The 21,603-nt window shown below is 36.2% G+C and overlaps 1 long non-coding RNA gene across 1 annotated transcript; it reads right to left on the reverse strand.

The window, feature by feature from the left end:
- Positions 1 to 1,106: 1,106 nt before the first annotated feature.
- LOC134481899 (uncharacterized) lies at positions 1,107 to 20,791 on the reverse strand. The gene is made up of 4 exons (XR_015637704.1): positions 20,692 to 20,791; positions 16,063 to 16,156; positions 8,654 to 8,729; positions 1,107 to 1,724 (listed from the first exon to the last, which is right to left on the reverse strand). It is a non-coding gene; the product is annotated as an uncharacterized LOC134481899 (long non-coding RNA).
- Between the last annotated feature and the right edge of the window lie 812 nt (positions 20,792 to 21,603).

A 21,603-nucleotide genomic window follows, 5' to 3' on the forward strand; every position in this document is an offset into this window, starting at 1 on the left:
ACAATTTTTGTGAGTTCATATGAGAGCCTGTGTTAGTATGTCAGAAAAATACCATTTTCTTGACATTATACATCATGTTTACATCTTAAAATCGTTCCATCATCTCTTCCAGGAATATCCCCAAGCCTGGAGATGCAGGGGTGTGATATACATCCGTTGTAGGTTGAGGGTTGTTCAATCTCCTACCCTCTGAAACCTAACCAGTTGAACATCCTTGAATTATCCTGTCAACTATAGGAAGAAGCATCACTGATGGAAGTTGAGTGATGGGCTGTTCTATGTGTGTAGTGATAAGCTTTATGAAATAGCTATATTAAAAAAACAAGTAGAAGCTACCATATATGTCTGTCTGTTTATCTATCTATCTATCTATCTATCTATCTATCTATCTATCTATCTATCTATCTATCTATCTATCTATCTATCTGTTTATCTGTCTATCTATCTATCTATCTATCTATCTATCTATCTACCTACCTACCTACCTACCTACCTATCTATCTATCTATCTACCTACCTACCTACCTATCTATCTATCTATCTATCTATCTATCTATCTATCTATCTATCTATCTATCTATTTATCTATCTATCTATCAATGTATCTATCTGTCTATCTATCAATGTATCTATCTATCATCTATCTATCTATCTGTCATACTTCTGAAGTCTCCCAAATCAGATGATCTACACAATATCCTGAAAGACAAAGCATAGCATTGCAAATTGAAAGTTTGCATAGCTTGAATTGCTTCAGCTATTTCATTAGAAACTACACACATCATATCATTTTGCTGGCAAGTTCCTTTCATGAACTGTCCACATCATTACCAATCCTTACCCTGCAGGGCACAAGATGGAAATATAAGTATACATCCTTTTCTTTCTGCCTTTGGATTAATCCCCATAACTCTAGTCTAGAGAATTCATGCAACGTTTTTCATTTTACAACATAGTGCTCCACTTTCCAGAAGGAACAGGAGGAGCACACACCTGTGACGTCAAATTTCTGTTTTAAAGCAAGAAGCAGCAACAAGCTTGAGAACTGGAACTATAGAAAAGGGACTGGATAAACGGGTGGAGATGAGTCTCTAAGGGTACTTCCTTTAGTTTAGTGAATTTAGGTTTATTTCTCAGCATCCACATGGCTGCACACGACCCCTTGTAAATCCAATTCAAGAAAATCCAATATCCTCTTCAGACATCTTCATGAGACACAAATGTATGTATACATGCATGGAAAACAAACTTTCACATATGCAAAATAAAGACAAAACTTCTTTAAAAGAATAGTGTCGTTTTCCATTACTTAAAGTATGCCTACCTTACCTAAATAGTCCATTGTAGTATTTATCAGTTTGATACCGCAAAAAGTTTCCAACATTATAATAGCGTCGTCATTTACATTTTTAAAACCTGATAGAATTACATGGTGTTTAATATCGCAGTGTCTTCCCTGTAGCACAAAAAAATTGCTTAACCTGAAGAAGTGGTATGAGTAAGTCAATAAATACAATGACAATGAAAAAACAAACAAACATATAACAGGAATAGCAAAAATTAATCGGGGACTAGTATGTCTACGAACAAAAGTCTGGAAAACTGGAACATATGCTAAATCCATCAGCACACTGTGGGGAAGAGATACGCTTTGAAGTTACTCCAGGATCATGGGCAGAACTTTCCTTCTCTGAAGGCATAGGGAATTTCAGAAAATTAAACATCTGTATGGGAGAAAAAAATGGATAATGTTGAAATCTTTAGAAATGTTTATTCAAATAAGTATTCCTCAAACATGCTATTATATTTGGTCCTATAAAATCTATAAACATATTAAGAGGACAATAGGATTTTAAGCATTAAGCAGCATGAGGTTTATTAAGAACAGACATGCCACAGAAGCTAATAGCTTCTTTTGATTCATTGTTAATTACAAAATTAGAGCATGCTGTGAATAGGGTCTATCTGCAATATTTGGACTCTTCAATTCTTGGATAACTGTTTCAAACACACTTTTTATTGTAATGTTAGTACATTAATAGTGTGTAATATGTTTATGGCTAGATATTCTAATATTGTAATTAACTTACTCTATTGAATAGAGATCAAGATTAAGTTTAAATAATCTGTCATAATACAGGGCACTAACGTTAATAGGACAGTAAATAATAATTCCTAATGTCCATTTAGGAATTCTTACTAATTAGGTTACTGCATATCTACATTACTGATTAACCTAAGTTACCTTAATTGGCAAGTATATGTTTAAAAATTAAGAAGGCATATAAAAAATTAAATGGATAGAGTTGATTTCTGCATAGAAATTGGTATTTTAAATGTATATATGCAAATATATGTATATCTCTCATGTGTTTATTATACAGTAGAAATTAAAGATTAAATGAGAGTGAAGCTATAAGTATCAGACATTAGTACCTTTTTTTTATAAATAAGATGTTAAAGTGGAAAATTTTAAATATAAATCAAACTAAGAAAAATAGACTGATTTTTACAAGGACTGACCATTCTCTGGGATTTTCTAAAGTGTTTTGTTGTACTCTTAATGTCCTTGCAATGTACTGAATAATATACTTTATTTCAGAAGTACATTGTGAGCAGTATAGTAAAATTTTTAAAAAATATTTAAAATATATTCAAAATACAATATGGAAAATTACAAAATCTTTGATTCAATAAAATGTAAATAATAAACATATTAAAATTAAGATCATTTTGAGAATCTTTCAGAGGTTTCAAAATAAATTTATTAACAGCTTCATTACTAGACATGACTCTCTAACCTAAATTCATAGCACTCTTCATGTGGGGGCTCTTACCCAACTATATCTCATGAACTTTTTAAAAGTCCATCAGGTATTTATTTCCCTAGTGTATTTTGATCTTCTTTTGTATGTTTTAATTTTCATACTCTTGAATCTGTATCATTTCAATAAGGCGTCTTCTAACATATTTCTACTACCTTATCATCTCTTACCATTAATTTCAGTTCCATTGCCTGTCATGTGATATATTCCTTTTAGCACAGAGAAATAGCTCTTGACTATTTGTTTGACCACATGAATAAGCTTCAGTTTTTCTGCCACAGAATGAATGTCATAAGAGGTGTGTTTGCACATTCCTTTTATTTACATTTTCTCATAAAAATAAAGTAGTTAGCTTCTACTATTTGCAAACCTTTTCACATCACATGCAACAAATTCACAAACAATTAGGGAAAAGTTAATAACATGAATAACACAGTTCTGAGAGATATGTTAATAGCAGAGAATGAATTTTAAATTTAGCTATCGAAATGGCCATGTTAATAAACATTATGACTCTGAGAGTTCAACTAATCTGTTTCATATGATTCTTAGAATCAGAAGTTGAGGTGTGAAAGGTACTCTCTTAAGAGACGAACTAGATAAGATGGATGAAGCAAAGAAGTGCAGGCCGACAGGAACCGGATGTAGATCTCTCCAGAGAGACAAACCCAGATTACAGCAAATACATAGGCGAATGCCAGCAGGAAACCACTGAATGGAGAACGGGACCCCTGTTGAAGGAATCAGAGAAAGGACTGGAAGAGCTTGAAGGGGCTCGAGACCCCATATGAACAACAATGCCAAGCAACCAGAGCTTCCAGGGACTAAGCCACTACCTAAAGACTATACATGGACTGACCCTGGGCTCCAACCTTATAGGTAGCAATGAATATCCTAGTAAGAGCAACAGTGGAAGGGGAAGCCCTGGGTCCTGCTAAGACTGAACACCTAGTGAATGTGATTGTTGGAGGGAGGGTGGTAATGGGGGGAGGATGGGGAGGGGAACACCCATACAGGAGGGGAGGGAGAGGGGTTAGGGGGATGTTGGGCTGGAAACCAGGAAGGGGAATAACAATCAAAATGTAAATAAGAAATACTCAAGTTAATAAAGATAAAAAAAGAGAGAGGAACTATACCTACAGGAACTGAGATATGGGTGATAGAGCCTTAAGTTAATTCCTCCCTCCAAAAGAATCATCTCAGGGTACATTTTTAAGACCCATGAACCATTTCACACAGATCCTCAGGGATGTAAATAGAAAATAAAAGGACTTTTCCATGTAGGCCTTTCCAAGTTTAGAGAGTTAAAAAATTACTATTATATTTCTGATTTATACATATTTAAATTTGGTACAGAGTTGTGTGGTTTGCTTAACAATATAGCTTGTTTAAAAAGCAATAACATTGTAAGAGTCATTGGAGGAAAAGTGACAACCTCAGATGTCACATAGTAACAGATTAAATGAAATAATGAAAATGAGTATACATGTGAAATGGATTTTTATATCAGTTGTAAGGGGAAATGAAATTATCAAACATTAAGGGAAATGGATGGCACTAAAAAATATACAGCCCACATGAAACTCAAGAAGTACAATCAAAGTGCAGATGCTTCAGCCCTCCTTAGAAGGGGGAACAAAAATAATCATTGGAGAAAATAAGGAGACAAACTTTGGAGCAGAGACTGAAGAAAAGGCGATCCAGAAACTGCCCCACCTGGGGATCCAGCCCATATACAGCCACCAAACCCAGACAATATTGCTGATGTCAAGAAGTGCAAACTGACAGGAGCCTGATATAGCTGTTTCCTGAGAGGCTCTGCCAGAGCAAGTCAAATACAGCCAATGAAGGACTTAGAGAAAGCATTGAAGGAGCTGAAGGGATTTGCAACCCCGTAAGAATAACAATACACAACGAGTTTATGAAATTCATAGGCAAATGGTTGGAACTGGAAAATATCATCCTGAGTGAGGTAACCCAATCACAGAAAAACACACATGGTATGCACTCATTGATAAGTGGCTATTAGCCCAAATGCTTGACTTACCCTAGATGCTTAGAACACATAAAACTCAAGATGGATGATCAAAATGTGAATGCTTCACTCCTTCTTTAAAAGGGGAACAAGAATACCCTTGGCAGGGAATAGAGAGGCAAAGATTAAAACAGAGACAGAAGGAACACCCATTCAGAGCCTGCCCCACATGTGGCCCATGCATATACAGCCATCCAATTAGACAAGATGGATGAAACAAAGAAGTGCAGGCCTACAGGAGCCGGATGTAGATTTCTCCTGAGAGACACAGCCAGAATACAGCAAATACAGAGGCGAATGCCAGCAGCAAAACACTGAACTGAGAACAGGACCCCTGTTGAAGGAATCAGAGAAAGAACTGGAAGAGCTTGAAGGGTCTCGAGACCCCGTATGAACAACAATGCCAAGCAACCAGAGCTTCCAGGGACTAAGCCACTACCTAAAGACTATACATGGACTGACCCTGGACTCTGACCCCATAGGTAGCAATGAATATCCTAGTAAGAGCACCAGTGGAAGGGGAAGCCCTGGGTCCTGCTAAGACTGAACCCCCAGCAAACGTGATTGTTGGGGGGAGGGCAGCAATGGAGGGAGGACGGGAAGGGGAACACCCATAAAGAAGGGGAGGGGGAGGGGTTAGGGGGATGTTGGCCCGGAAACCGGGAAAGGGAATAACACTGGAAATGTAAATAAGAAATACTCAAGTTAATAAAAAAATTAATAAAAACATGAGAAAAAAAAGAATAACAATACCAACCATCCAGAGCTCTCATGAATTAACTACCATCCAAAAAGTACACATGGACAGCCCCATGTCCCCAGCTGCATGTGTAGCAGAGGATGGCCTCGTTGGGCATCAATGGGAGGAGAAGCCCTTGGTCCTGCCAAGGCACAATGCCCCAGTATAGGGGAAATGTCAGGGCAGGGAGGTGGATAGGGGTGGGTGGATGGGCAGGAGGGAGAACACCCTCATAGAAGCAGAGTGACAGGGGATGAGATAGGGGGTTTATGCATGGGAAAGCGGGAAAGGAGGATAACATTTGGAATGTAAATAAAAATCCAATAAAAGAAAGTATTATGTTAAGTAAGATAAAGAAGTCTCAGAAAGAAAATTACCACATATTCATGCTCACTTGAATATCTCGATTATAATTGTTGTCCGTGTTTATTGTCGGGAAGCAATTGTGGTAATGGTCATGGGATTAGAAAGAGCCTCATGAGAAGGGAAAGAAGAATTCTAATCGAGGGAGAATGAGAAGTGATAGAGCACAAGCAATGAGAGGAAGAAGAGTATGCTCTGAGTGGATTACAGGAGGTAGGGGGAACAAGGAGATGGATAAAAAGAATCTACTTAAGCAAAGTATTGTGAAAATTCCAGAAGGGGATTCCTCACTTTATATATCGATAGCAAAAATATATCAGCATCAATAAACGTCCTAATATGAATGGGGAAAGCAAAAACCAACTCAAGTCTACACAGTGAGCTACAGGCAAATAAGGAATGACGAGAGTGGGAAAAATAGTCTTCCTTGGGGAAGAAAACATCTATTGCTTATCCGTGACCAAATGGTCATCTCTGAACACCGAGATACAATTTTATTATACAGATCAATAAGGTTCTATTTGTGTATTTATGCATTATATACTTACATTATATTAATTACATTATAATTAGAAAAAAAAGAGGTCATAACTTTGAAAAATAGCAAGTAGGTATATACATGGATGGGAAGTTTTAGGAGGAGGAAAAGAAAATGGAGGAATTATACAATTTTATTATAATATTAAAGTTTTTAAAAAATTAAAATTCAAAAAATAAATGGTGAGATTCTTATATTGCCAGTTATAAAATGGTAACATTGAGATTATACTGTATTGGAATTTAATTATATAAATGAATCAGTGGGATAGAAAAAAAAGCCCAGAAGTAGGTCTGAATGCACTGACTCTGTTAGTGGTTTTTGCCACAAAGCAGTGACTTTTCTTGGTAGATGATAACAGGTGGTAGAATGTAAGATAATCGTAAACCTATTATTCCCAGAATTCACCTAGATAGCATTTAAGTAGATTGCACATCTGAACCTAAATATCAAATGGTGTTTTTGAGAAGAATGCATAGGATAATTTCTTGATGATTTAGCTGTAGAAAAATGTTCTTAAAACAGAAACAAATACACCAAAATTAAGATACTAATAATTTATATTTATTAAACTGGAAATCTTCCATCGAATACCTTCATATTTTATAAAATGCATTAAAACCGGGAAATTGCAAGGAAATTATATGCATATCAAATGAAAATATACACATTAATATACAGACCCAATATGTACAAAAGTTTATACAACAATCAAAACTAAAGATTACCCAAATATACCATTTTATTTAAAAATAACAAATAGAAAGTTACTTCTGAAAAAATATTAAAAAAACACACTCTCTCACAACCAAGACAGTTTAAATGCTATTTGTTTTATTAGTAATTGGAAAAATGAGAGTTATTCAAATTAATTTTCTAATATTGTGAAACCAACAAAGCAGAAACAAGTTATTTAAACTAGGCAATTTTCTGGGTTTTTTGACCTATATTCAGTTTTTTACTATGTGCCTGATCTTCACACTTGTAATGAGATGTTGAAACATGCAGATTGGTCTTTGCTGGTTAAGGCGAAAACATAAACATTTGGTTTAAGGAGAGGGGATAAATTTCATTTGTGAAATAGAATGGTGTATATATGTGCAAAAATTATGCATAATAGTCCATCTATCCACATGGGTTGTGTGAAAGTTTATGAAGCTATGTACATAGGAAGAAAGTAACAATAATTAAAAATGGTAATTAATTGCAATTCATCAATAAGGAGAAGAAATTTTTATTATTATTTTGATTCAGAGTAAACAAAATTTCAAATTTTCCAGAAGACTTCAGTTGTTTATTGATAAATTCCTTATGTATTCATTAGACATGGAATGAAACTGTAATGTAAAATCAGAAAAATTGAAAGGCTTTTCTATGTAAGCTTAATTCTATTCAAATTAATCTAATTAAAATACAGTTAAAGTAGCTGGGACCAAACCAAACACAACACTCTTTATACCCAGCTGTCATCAAGCAAGGATACAAATGAAGGCCAAAATTATGTTCACCCTCACAGAAAAATGCTCACAGTGACCCTGAAATACACATCTAGATGGTGCATAATTATAGAAATCAGCAAGTACTTAATAAATATATGATAAACAGTCTCAAGAGTTTGAGGAGTTTAAAGATAAGTGATAATCCTTCTATAGAAGCAATGGGTGAGCAGACAAAAACAAGCCCAGTGTCCACTCAGAGATTTTCTTGCTGGTTTCTTGGTCAAAGAGATCCCATGGAGCACACAACAGAACGGGTTTCTGTTATTGCTTCTGATCGCCCACTGGAATTTGATGGCACAATTATATTGATGAAGAGAACACACACTTCTATCACAGAACATGGGGAAGTCGACCTAGTACTAGTTTGGAAGCTCCCTATATGATGAGTACCTTACACAGTGCTGGAAGCTACTATTAAAAAGTATGGGGGAGGGTGCCACTTAGAGTCTTTGCTAAATGTGAGTTTTGCAAACTGCAGTCATGACTGACTGAACAAGAGACTGATTGGTACAAGGCATGGGATGTCATGGTAGTGATCCAGCGTTTTCTCATTGCACATAAGACCTATTCTGCAAGAGAGCACTCATACTTGGTATGGTGAACAAGGTAAATAAATAGGCATGGTATCAAACTTTTAACTACTTACCCACATACCTGTATTTTAGTTCAACTTTCATTCCTCATCAGAGGGCTTTCTTTATGCAACAGATAGAGGTTAGTGCAGTGATAACTAGAAAAAAGTTAAAAGACTAAGTTACTGGGTAGTAGTTGCCTTTGAGTAAAACATCTTTATAACACATATACTCCCAAGGCCTGGAGAATATGCAGAAATGTGCATATATATATATATATATATATATATATATATATATATATATGTATATATATATATATATATATGTGTGTGTGTGTGTGTGTGTGTGTGTGTGTGTGTGTGTGCATATATATGTGCATATATATGTGTGTGTACATATATGCATATGGTATTTCAGATGGCAGTATGGTATTGAAGACACTTTGTATCTCTCTAAGATAGAGAAAGAATGTCTTAGAAGGCTCGTTCTAAGGAAATCTAAATAATATTATGGCCTTTAGGGAATGGTATGTCACTTTTCTTCAGTTATGTGGCCGTGATAGGCTGCCAAATTCCAATGTATGTTACCTTTAACTACACTGGAAACACAAATTGGAATTGGTGGGTTATGAAAGGAATAAGGTTATCAGAAAGATGGCAGAGTGAAGTAGAAGAGGGAGTAGAGAAACGGTGGAAACATATGATCTAAATACATTTTTGCCAGATATGAAGTTGCCAAATAAATTAGACTTTTGAAAAAAATCACAAATATAGAATGACAGAACTGAACAAACAGCTAAAGAGGAGGACCAGGGCTTCTATCAATGAAAAGCTACACAAAGTATTTAAAAACATCCTTAACACAATTAATATTTAATCAAATATTGGTAAATAATATATCATTAAACTATCAAATAAGCAGTAGGATCAATGAAAAAGTAAATACAGGCAACCAAAAAATGTAATAGATTTGAGATACAAATTGTTATGTATACTTAATATGATTCTAAAAACGAAAGAAGAAACAAATAATTCAAAATTTATACACATGCAAATTTTTTGATTTACAAAAAATATGAATTCATTAATCCAAAAAAAGAACCATACCAAGGCAATAAGAAACACAGTGAGGAACTCCCATGCCATTGAGATTATCTCTAACATAGTCAGCTGTAGGACAAAAGAGAAGACGTTGAAGTCTATATGCCTCTCAAATGAGATTAGTTTTTCCTTATATGCAAGAGAACCCCAAATGAGCTCCCAATTCAATTCAGAATGCAGAAAAAAAATGCAGGCTCCTTTTAATATTGATTCATGTAACATCTAAGTGGCAGGGGATAAGAAAACAACCATCATAACCAGATTAAAGGAAGGTATTCGAGCTGGGAAAAACTATCAGGTGGAAACTTGAGCAATGTGGAAAACCAGGGTGAAAAAACAGAAAATGTGAGCAAACAAAATAATCTTTAGCAATTCCTGCAAAGGAAGCTTTTCATTTTCAATACAAGAGGATTGTGAAAATGTACTGGAATGATGTAACTAAAGATATGAAAAAACAGGAACAGTACTTCGGTAAGATGATGTGTTTGTATGTGGAGGTTTATGTCATTTGACAGGAAATTATGTGCTTAAAATGCATAATTCTGTATTCTATAGTGTCAATTAACATCTTTTAAAAGTTAAAAATGTATAAAAGTAATAGAAACCTATTATGAAAATACTAAGAAAGTATATGAAATGGCCTTTACGACAAAAGTGTTTCTAATTGAAAATAAAGATATATCAAGTATTAAGGAAGCTACTTCATGTGAAATAATGCCACATTTCTTCATCATTAAAAGTTGACGATCAGAAATATACAAACCGAACAACAAAACACACATTAAAATAACTGAGTAGAACAATAAAAATATTTTAATGATCTATTATGATGTATGTTAATGTGAGGAAAACAGAAATCAAGAAATACAGGTCTACACTGTTTCTGTTTCTTCCTGATGCCTCCACCACATGCAAGCCCAATCAATGTGTGTGTGTTTTTTTAAGAGGAATTCAGCCATTATAGACAACACAGTTTATTTGTTAATTCCAGTAAATGTCTCAATATATTTTAAATGTCTTACATAATTCCACATATATTGTCAAGACTTGATGGAATCATGCTCTGAAGCACAATTTATTAAAAATTAAAGACATTTAAATTATATTTGGCTAAAAATTTAGAATAAAAATATAAAAATGCCTTTCTACTGAGTGCAAACAAAACATAACCTAATGAAATTTCTTTAATTTATTAAGCAATGATTAAAGGGAAACTACAGCTAAAATACTTACCCTCAGGAAATAAAAAAGATATACCAACAACCAACATAGATCAGGAAAATAGCAAGTATCAAATCTGTTTAGGTTGTTGTGTTATTAGACATCTAATGCATTCTAATGTCATGGCAAATTATAAAATAAAGAAAAAGAATGAATCAGAATTTTCTTTTTATCTTTAAACACACAGCTCCTTTGAACAAATGTGTTTAAGCTAGTATAATTTTACATTAACAATAAAGACATAAAGCTGGACAGGAATTTTTTTTTTAATTTCAACTATATCCATTGTAGAAAAGATTATCAATGGAAATTATTCAACTGCTATGATTAAAGCTAAGGCAGAAAGAATATGGCTCGAATCTAAATAGAATATGCAGACAGTGTGAATTTAAATGGGTTATGCTTAAACAATGGGGCAGAATGTGAACTGGTTTTTAGTATAGAGTCAACAGCATTACCAAATAACAAACAAAGATCCAATGTGACCAAGAGAAGACATCTAAAAAGACTAGGAATTGGACCCTTTCCTGGTAGGCGAATAGGAAAAAAACTACTCAGATGGAAAGCAGAGAAGCTTCCTCCTGAAACACATGAAATCTACAGCCTCCAGAAATCTACAGCCAGACAATATGCAGAGGGAAAGAGAGTTTGAAACATTCATCCCGAAAAGGAATTATCTAAATCAAACCCCTCCTACCTCCCATTTGGAGCACAGGGTATCCTCCTGACAAGAATGCAGAAAAATAAAATAAAATAAAAAAAAGGCTCAAAGGGGATGGAGGAAAGCAGGAACAAAGCCCGCTTGATCAACTGATCAAAGATTCTATGAGCGCACGAGACTGAGGTAGCAGGCACAGGTCCTGCACACTGGTGCAACAGGTCGCCTGCACATAGCTTCTAGTTCAGTGTTTTTATGGGTCTCCAGAGCAGTTGAACAAGCCGATTTCTGATTCTTGTCCTTTCTGTTGGGCCCTTTTCCTTCTGTTGATTTGTCATATCCAGGGAGGGAAGGAGGGAAAGAGAGGGAGGGGAGAAGGGGCAGGGAGGGAGACAGATAGAGAGACAGAGACAGAGAGACAGAGACAGAGTCACGGAAAGACAGAGAAATGGAGACACGGAGAGATAAAGAGACAGAGAAGAAAAAAAAATAATGGCAAAGTCCTTCCTTTTCCACACCCTCCTGATCTGCGAACAAGACTAAGGCCTGACAGTTTCAGACTAAGGTCTGATGAACACTTATTCCCCACCAGTAGTGTCAGATAAGTACCCGTTCAAAGCCGGACCGGAACATGCATACCCAAATTTGTGGACCTAGAAGATTCTCCTCTTTTGTTTAAATCGACCAACCCTAAATTAGGTAGGACCCTATTCCAGGCAGCAAAACACTTAGAGATCCAACACCAGGATAGAGAAACTCCTGCTGCCTGAGGCTCCTCTGGAGAGGCCATTCTAGGTTAGCCTTGCCTTCAGTGTGGTTCTTTGCTTTCACTAGTAGTTTCCTCAGTTGTCGGTTCTACATGGCGGACCTGCAATTTTCTCTGTTATTACTTGTTGTCTTTAAGACGTTTTCTGACTTTTAATTCCTTAACTATTATCCCAATAGTCAGACAGTAAGAAAAATAGAACACCATTGCTAACTTTGACAAGAGAAGCTTTAGTACAAGAACTAGTTCACAACGGATTACATGTTTTGAAGAGTAAGGATTGAGAATATCGTATAGAAAGGTTATGTAATCTGCCTCTGAAAGACAAGTTATGAAAATGGAGGGAGACATTTGATTACAGCAAGATTTCTGAGATTTTCGTGAAAAATATTACGGTTTGTTGGGGATTTAGCTCAGTGGTAGAGCGCTTGCCTAGCAAGTGCAAGGCCTGGGTTTGGTCCTCAGCTCCAAAAAAAGAAAAGAAGAAGAAAGATATTATGGTAGAATAATGTTTTGAGTAAAAGATATATGGCTGAATTATAATTTTCATCATTGCAATTGAATTGATGTCCTTCAATATTTTAATACTTAATCATATGAAAATAAAAATTGTCATGTCAAATCTTAAAATTTGTTTCATAATTTATACTTTATTGTATAGCACTCTCATTTAAATATAGACATTATACATATAAAATTGTAACAATACATGTATGTACATTTTAAATAGCAACAAAGCAATATCACCATTAAGGAAAAGCACCCAGCCAGTACGCTCCTCTTTCTTGAGGTTGCTGCGTACAGTGATGTGTATTTGTCTCCTTCTCTTTAATGAGCATTAATTGAGGTGCAAATGAACTAAGGAATTTTCTAAAAAAATATCATTAAATGAATGAAGGAAATGTCACGACTCATCTGTCTCTGGCATACAGCTTTAATGTGTCAACAGTAAGACTGGCAAGCACAGTTGATACTGTTTCTGCTAAGGCATTGGTCTGAATACCAATGGTGGATTTTTGACTGCAGATGTTAGAAGTAAACCATTTCTAACAGATACATAATCCGATTAAATATGCAATGCAATGATATTGTCAAAACCTATTAATCACTCTTTCAAGACACATTAGTGTAGGCTTTACTGACAGCTGTGAGGATTAGAGCTTTGGTGCCGACCAGGTATTGTTACTCAACCAGAGCCTTCAATAGCTTGTGAAGGGAAAAATTCTATAATAGGCAAGCGGGTGGTGGTTTAAAACATCGAGCGTTGATTTTTCTTATCATTAAAGAAAATAAGTATACTTTTTGTTTTGCTTTAATAATGTGTATCCCCTTAGGCTTAGTTTCCAGTTAACGCCTAGATTGCAGGAACGCTTTGTGTCACACTGGGTCAGGTTCAAAAATGCAAATATGGAGCTGAACCTCAAGCATGCATATATTAGAAAAGAGTCCCATGACTGATGATTGTACAATACGTGTTTACAGATGACAGTAGCTAAGCCTTGTTCTCCACTGAGAATACTAACAATTATTGATTTCCCAGCCATTGATATATACAAGGACTACACTTTAAGTTAAAAAGAGTAGCACTTTATCACCAGGCATCTTACATTCTGTCCTTGGTTCACCCTTACTGTTTGAGATTCTTACAATATTAATGATCGTCAGGAAAACTACACTAAGCAACTGTTTGCCAATATGTGATCCAAATGTTCTCACACTGAATTATTCTGAGTTCCAGAAATTTTACACCAGAGATGCAAATAGATGAGCCAATTATAATTAAGATTCACTTCTTTTCCAATTCTCACATACTCATTTAAAAATAGAATATATTATAAATGACCAATTTTTTTTTAAGACTGAGCTACTGAAATGACAGGAGATAAAAAAAAAAAGTTGAAGACAAAGAAACTAATTAGAAAAATTAAAGACCCAAATGTACTCAAAGTTCCCCCAAACTTCACATGAATATTTTCTTTGACCAGTTGGTAATTTGAAAGAATAGAAATAGCAGTAAGACAAAATATCCTATAATGGCTATTCCTGGTTGTCAACTTGAGTATATCTGGAATGAACTACAAGTCCATAATTGGAGGACTCATCTGCGATCCAGATCTTGAGGCTGGAAGACACAAGTTTCTCAACTGGATCTTAGCATGGAGATCTTAAGGCACAGTGGCCATGAAAAGGCAAGGCTCAGGCTAGGTAGTATCCTCCTTTAATCTCAGGTGAGTGAGGCAAGGAGATCTCTGAGTTCAAGGTCAGCCTGGGACAAAGCAAATCCCACGTGTGGTGACATACACCTTTCATCTGGGACACACTTTCTGCTCACATTTACTTGGTAGCACAGGTTGGAACCTACTTTTCTAGAAGACCAGATGAAACAACTAGCAGTTGACAATATTATTTCGACAACACTTTCTTGGTTTAGTAGAATCTAAACTTTAGTAATGTTTGTCTTCAATTATATATGTTCATCCAGTAACCGTAAGAATTCATGAGTCTTTTAATTCCAATTGATATCTAAACATAATGAGTTTTAGAAATTTGTTAAGGTCTTTTCAGGAGGAAACTATCTTCAAACACTAGTAGAGGAATCCATGATATTAAATGTGATGCTTGTTACAGATTAGGTGAATATTTTAGGCAAAGTGTATTGGTATATTATTCAATAGTCTGCATTTTCAGATTTTTATTTTCTAAAATTTTATAAGAAATTACCTAAATACTAATGATATTAAATTATTTTATTAAATAATCAAATACTATATCATGAGGTTAAACGATCATATTTGGGATTTTGTAAAAAAAAAACCTATATTTACATATATCTTTAATCTTTCAATGAAGTTCAAGAGAAATATCTTAAAAATCCTACAATATAATAGAAGATATGAATTAATTATATTTATATAAGTACAATTACTGAAAAATATTTATATAATTTACTTCAAGAAGAACTTAGGCTAATTGAGATCATCGATTTTAATTTAGTGTTAAAAGACTTTGAAATATTAAATAACAATGCTAGAGGTATTTTTCTTTTTTATTCTGTGCAGATCTAGCATAACAAAGAAAAATTCTCTCCAGATTTCAGAAATGGGAAAAATATCATAGCACATGGATACAAAAAAATGTTACTTATATCAAAACAAAGCAGGCACATATTTTAAAATGTCAAATAATGCTTTAAGGCTAAAATAAAACTCTTATTATTAAGCTACTTACTGGAACTTCATGTTCTCCAAAAACTTTTCCTGCTAGGCTGATGATTTTATTTTTAAATCTGTATCTAGATCCATATTCCAAGTACTAATTATAATTCCCGTCCTCTTCAGTTTCTTCATTCTGTTTATTAAGTCCCGTAACAAAAGCTGGATTTGAATGTATTATAATTGTCACATGCCAAAGCATATTCCCATAGGTCAGCTCACTGTCCCATGGAATTGAGCTCCTAACCTCCCACTTTTTTTTATTGTCATGGTTTTTCATATACAAAGTAGAGGAACGTATGCTGCACTGTCCATTAACTGGGTGGGAATATGGCAGCAAGCCTCATGTTTTTGTTGCTCTACCCTTAACAACTATTACCAGATGTAACATGAGTTCTAACAATCTCCAGGAAATATGTGATCATTTTTTCACAATCTTTAAAATGATCAAACTTCAGAATAGGATTTTTCTATTGTGTGCATGTAGAAGCTACAAGACAATCATGAGTGTCATTTGTCCTAAGGACTCACCTTGAATTTTGATCCAGAGTCTAACACTACAGAAGTAGAAACAGGAGAATGATTCTACGCACCATGTCAAACGCTGGACAAGGATACATGAGATCTGTATTTAAAAATAAAAATTCGGGTACCGATTGGAGGTGTTAGAGAAAGGATTGAAGGAACTGAAGGGGCTTGCAACCTCATTAGAACAACAATACCAACCAACCAGAGCTCCCAGGGACTAAACCACCATCCAAAGAGTACACATGGGCAGACTGATGGCTCCAGCTGCATATGTAGCAGAGGATGGCCTTGTTGGGCACCAATAGGAGAAGTCCTTGGTCCTGCCAAGACTGGACCACCCCATTGTAGGGGTTTGTCAGGGCAGGGTGGTGGGTAGGGGTGGGTGGATGCATTGGGGAGCACTCTCATAGAAGAAGGGAGGGGGGATTGGATAGGGAGTTTATGGATGAGAAACTGGGAAAGGGGATAACATTTAAAATACAAATAAATAAAAAATATCCAATAAAAATGACTGTGTTATTATCTATAATTTTCCCTTAAATACATGGATGCTTATCTACTATCGTATATTTGTAAAAAGCCACAAAGGAGAAACATTAATATTCTGATCAATGGACACAGCATTACACTGTGCTGATAAAATATCACCACATCAGAGATTCTGCTTTGACTGCCATGGCTTGTGTGTGTGTGTGTGTGTGTGTGTGTGTGTGTGTGTGTGTGTGTGTGTGTGTGTGCGTGTGTATATATATATATATATATATATATTATATATATATACGTATATATATATATTGTGTAGGAAGCATGGATAAGTAGACAGCTTAACAGGCTTTCAGGCTATGAATCAGACTTTATGCTCATTTGTGACTTGTAGTGATATTGGTATTCTTCCTCGATTTATAGACAGGTTCTCATTCTGAAACCCAAGCTGTCCTCAAATTCACTGCATTGTTCATGTTGCTCTTGCTTAGCCCTCAGAGCACTTGGAAATATGTTGTGATCCACTATGTCTAGCCTCAACTATGATTTGTGAAACTGATACAGTTGTTAATGTCCTGTGATTAATTTACTATGAAACAAAAAATAAACAAAAACAATACCAAAAACAGTACAACATTCTTTAGTAAATGGAAGTTCGTCATCTGTATGTTCTACTAGGTTTCTTTTAGTAGAATCCTTCTGTTATTAAATACATGGGGTGGTTTATATAACATCAATTACATTTTTTATATCATCCATTGTTTATTTGAGCCAAATTCTGGGTAATTACCTTACTCGAATGCTTCTCAACTGTATATAAATCTCTCAGTTGCACTGGCATTAACAAAATATGACCCACAACTTTTTAAAAACAATTTTCAAATGAACATAGAGCGTGACTAAGATGAAAATTATGCTTCTTCCCTGATTAAAATTCTAAGACTGATACCCATTGAACAGAGGTGTATAGCAATGGGGGGCTGGGGAACTGGGAGTAGCAATCAAAAAGTCTTCTCATACCGGGAAAGCAAGAGGCTGGGAGGACCCGAAGGGGATGAGAATAGCTGGAATGCCCAAGAAAGGGGAGGGACCATATTGAGAGGTTAGGCAAGCCCCCCAGGTGAGAGATGAGGCCACCCAGTCAACTCCAAGAATTCCTAGTTAACCCAGAATTTCTCCCATCTAAAGGAAATATGGAGACAAAGTATGGAGCAGATACAGAAGGAAAGGCCATCCAGACACTGCCTCACCTGGGAATCCATTCTATATACAGACACCAAACCCAGACACTATTGAGGATTCCAAGAAGTGCTTGTTGACAGGAGTGGGAAATATCTGTCTCCTGAAAGGCTCTACCAGAGGCTGACAAATACAATTGTTGATGCTTGCAGCCAACCATTGGCCTGAGCACAAAGAACCAAATGGAGGAGCTAGGGAAAGGACTCAAGGAGCTTAAAGGGTTTGCAACCCCATAGGAATAACAATAAAATCAACCAACCAGTCCTCTTCCCCAGAGCTTCCAGGGACTAAACCACCAACCAAAGTGTATATATGGAGCGACCTCTCCAGCTGCATATGTAGCAGAGGATGGCCTTATCGGGCACCAATGGGAAGAGAAGCCCTTGGTCCTATGAAGACTAGATGCCCCAGTGTAGGGGAATGCCAGGGTAGTGAGGTGGGACTGGGTGGGCAGGTTGGGGAGGAACCTCATAGAAGCAGAAGGAGGAGAGTACTACATCCAGATAGGCAGCCACAGAAAGGGAACTGAAACATTCTCTCTTCAATAACTCCACCCCTACTCTAACAAGGCCACACTTCCTAACAGTACTACTCCTAATGAGCCTATGGGAGCCCAATCTGGGGATGCAGGCCATATACATACAGCCACCAAAACCAGACATTATTGCTGATGCCAAGAAGTGAATGCTGACAAGAGTCTGATATAACTGTCTCCTGAGAGGCTCTGCAAATACAGAGGCAATGCTTACAGTTAACCACTGGACTGAGCATGGGGAACCCAATGGAGGAGCTAGGGAAAGGACTGAAGCAACTGAAAGGATTTGGAACCCCATAGGAAGAATAATATCAACCAAAGCCCCCAAGAGCTCCCAGGAATTAAACTACCAACCGAACAGCACACATGGAGCAACCCATGGCTCTAGCTGCATATGTAGTAGAGGATATGCCTTGTAGGGTATCAATGAGAAGAGAGCCCCTTGGTCCTATGAAAGCTCAATGCCCCAGTATAGGGGAATGCCAGGGTGGGGAGGCTGAGGGCATGGGTGGGTGGGTGAGGAAGCAACCTCATGGAGCAGGAGTTGGGGGATGGTGGGTTTTTTGAGGGGAAACTGGGAAAGGCTATAACATCTGAAATGTAAATAAAGACAATATCCAGTAAAAGGAAAAAAGAATTCTAGCTCCCAGATCCCAAGATTCAACCACAGGCCGCACTAGCCACAAGACCAGAAAGGAAACAGAAACCAAGGAAGAAAACATTTGTCCAACAAAAAACAAATCCAAAAATCAGCACCCAAACCTATAATCACAGATGCATAAATGACAGTGTAAAAACACAAGAAGAACCAGGCAATATGTTGCCACCAGAGCCCAGCCATCACATTACAGCAAGCCCTGAGCACTCAAGTATAGCTGAAACATAAGACAACCTTAAAACCAAGTTTATGAAGATGATAGAGATCTTTAAAGAGGAAATAAATAAATTTCTTCAAGACGCAATGGAAAAGAACATCATAAAAAAACCTGTAGAAATCAGTAAATCTCTAAAAGAATGTGAAGACATCCAAGAAAAAATAAAGCTGAAGGAAAGATTAGAACGGTTCAGGACATGAAACACAAGCAACAAAGAAAACACAAACTAAGGGAATTCTGGAAATGTAAAATCTAGGTGAGTGAAGAGAAACAACAGATAAAATAATGACCAATGGAATTCAAGTGATATAAGAGATTAAATGATAGAAATAACAGATACATTGGTCAGAGAAAATGTTAAATTAAAAAAAAAAACATCGTGACAAAAATCATCCTTGAAGTCTGGGACACTATGAAAAACCAAATCTAAGAATAATGGGAATAGAAGGAGAAGATTCCCAAATCAAAGGCCCATAAAATATATTTAGTATACTCATAGAAGAAAAATTTTCCAACCTAAAGAAGGACGTGCCTGTAAATGTCCAAGAAAATTATATAACACCAAAAAGATTGGTCTAAAAAGAAGTATCTTGCAACATAATAATCAAAAACACTAAACACCTAGAACAAATAAAGGATATTTAAAACTGTAAGAGCAAAAACCCAAGTTACATATAAAGGCTGACTTTTAAAAATTACAGTGGAAAAAGTTTTCAGTGGAAACTTTAAAAGCTAGAAGGGCCTTGATGGCTATGCTGCGTGCCCCATGGCTGAATCTGAGAGTTTGGGTGCTGGACTTCTGATGGTGTTGATGGAGAGATCTTATACTAGCAACCTAATAACTCATATGAAAGTTATAGAATGAAATGAAGCAAATATTCCCAAGAGTAGTAGATGACGTGAAATGAACTCAGGGTAATACCAACAAAATAAAAAGAAAACAATATAAAGACTCAGTGAAACATAGAGTTGGTTCTCTGAGAAAATCAACAAGATAGACAAACCATTAACCAGACTAACTAAAAGACAGAGAATATCCAAATTAATGTAATCAGAAATGAAAAGGGGGGCATAACAACAGACACAGAGGAAATTCAAAACATCTTTAGGTCTTACTAGAAAAACCCATACTCCATAACATTTGGAAAATCTAAAATCTAAATATATTTTCTCAATAGATTCCACTTACCAAGGTTAAATCAAAATCAGATAGACCATTTAAAATTAGACCTATAGCCTACAAGGTAATAGTAGCAGACTTAAAAGAAAATCTCTCAACCCAAAATGCCCAGGGCCAGATGGTTTAGTGCAGAACTCTACTAATCTTTCTAATCTTTCAACGAAGACCTAACATAGTACTCCTCAAATTATTCCATAAATAAATAAACAAACAAACAAATATAGAATGAATCTTGACAAAATCATTTTATAGGTCACAGTCACACTGATATCAAAGCCACACAAAGACTCAAGAAGAAGGAGAATTATTGATCAATTTACCTCATGAACACAAATGCACAGGTGGGGATAGAAACAAGAGGGATCAAGGTGCAGTGGTTGAGGTAGATGTTACTGGGCGAGGTGACTGGAATGGCCGAGGGGGCGTTTTGTAAGCAAGGTAGAATCCTCATGCAATGGAAACTCTATAGAATCTACAAGGGCGACACTAAGACTCCTAGTAACTGGCCATCTTCTGTAACCAGACTAGGCCTCAGGTGTAGGGACTGGGACATCAGCAAAACCATGAAACCTCTTAAATACAGTTTCTCATGACTTCAGAATATGCTTGAATTGGAGTCTAGTGTAGTCACTATTAGAGAGATGAGAGACAGATCTCATACAGCAATTAAGGGGAGGAGATGCAGTGTCCCACAGTCAAATATTATGTGGAGGCCAGTGGTCCTACAGAGGATGGGAAGGATGCATTGGAGGACCCACAGGGATGCAGAACACCACATGAGTACAACCATAGAATCAACTGACTGGGACTCAAGTGGACTCACAGAGACCAGGGAACATATACGGGTCTGACCTAGGTCAACTGCATATATAATGATCATGTAATTTGCTGTTCTTGTGGGATTCCTAACAATTGGATATGGGCTGTCTCGACTCTTTTGCTTGTATTTACCACCATTTTTCTCCTGTTGGGTTGCTTTTTCAAGCCTTGATGTGAGAATATGTGCCTCATCTTATTGTAGCTTGTCACTCTGGTTTTGATTGATGTCTCTGGGAGGCTTGTTCTTTTTTGAGGGCAAGTAAAAGTGTTGGATCTCGGGGGGAGAAGGAGGTGGAAGGAACAGACTGGGGAGTAGAAGGGGGAAAACTGAACTCTGGATTTAATACATGAGAGAAGAAAAATGAAAAGGAAAAATATTGACTTCAGTATAATTTATTGCATTTTCTCTGAAT

The sequence above is a fragment of the Rattus norvegicus genome, chromosome 14 (genome assembly GCF_021556685.1).
Source record: "Rattus norvegicus strain SHRSP/BbbUtx chromosome 14, alternate assembly SHRSP_T2T, whole genome shotgun sequence".
NCBI classification, from domain to species: domain Eukaryota; kingdom Metazoa; phylum Chordata; class Mammalia; order Rodentia; family Muridae; genus Rattus; species Rattus norvegicus.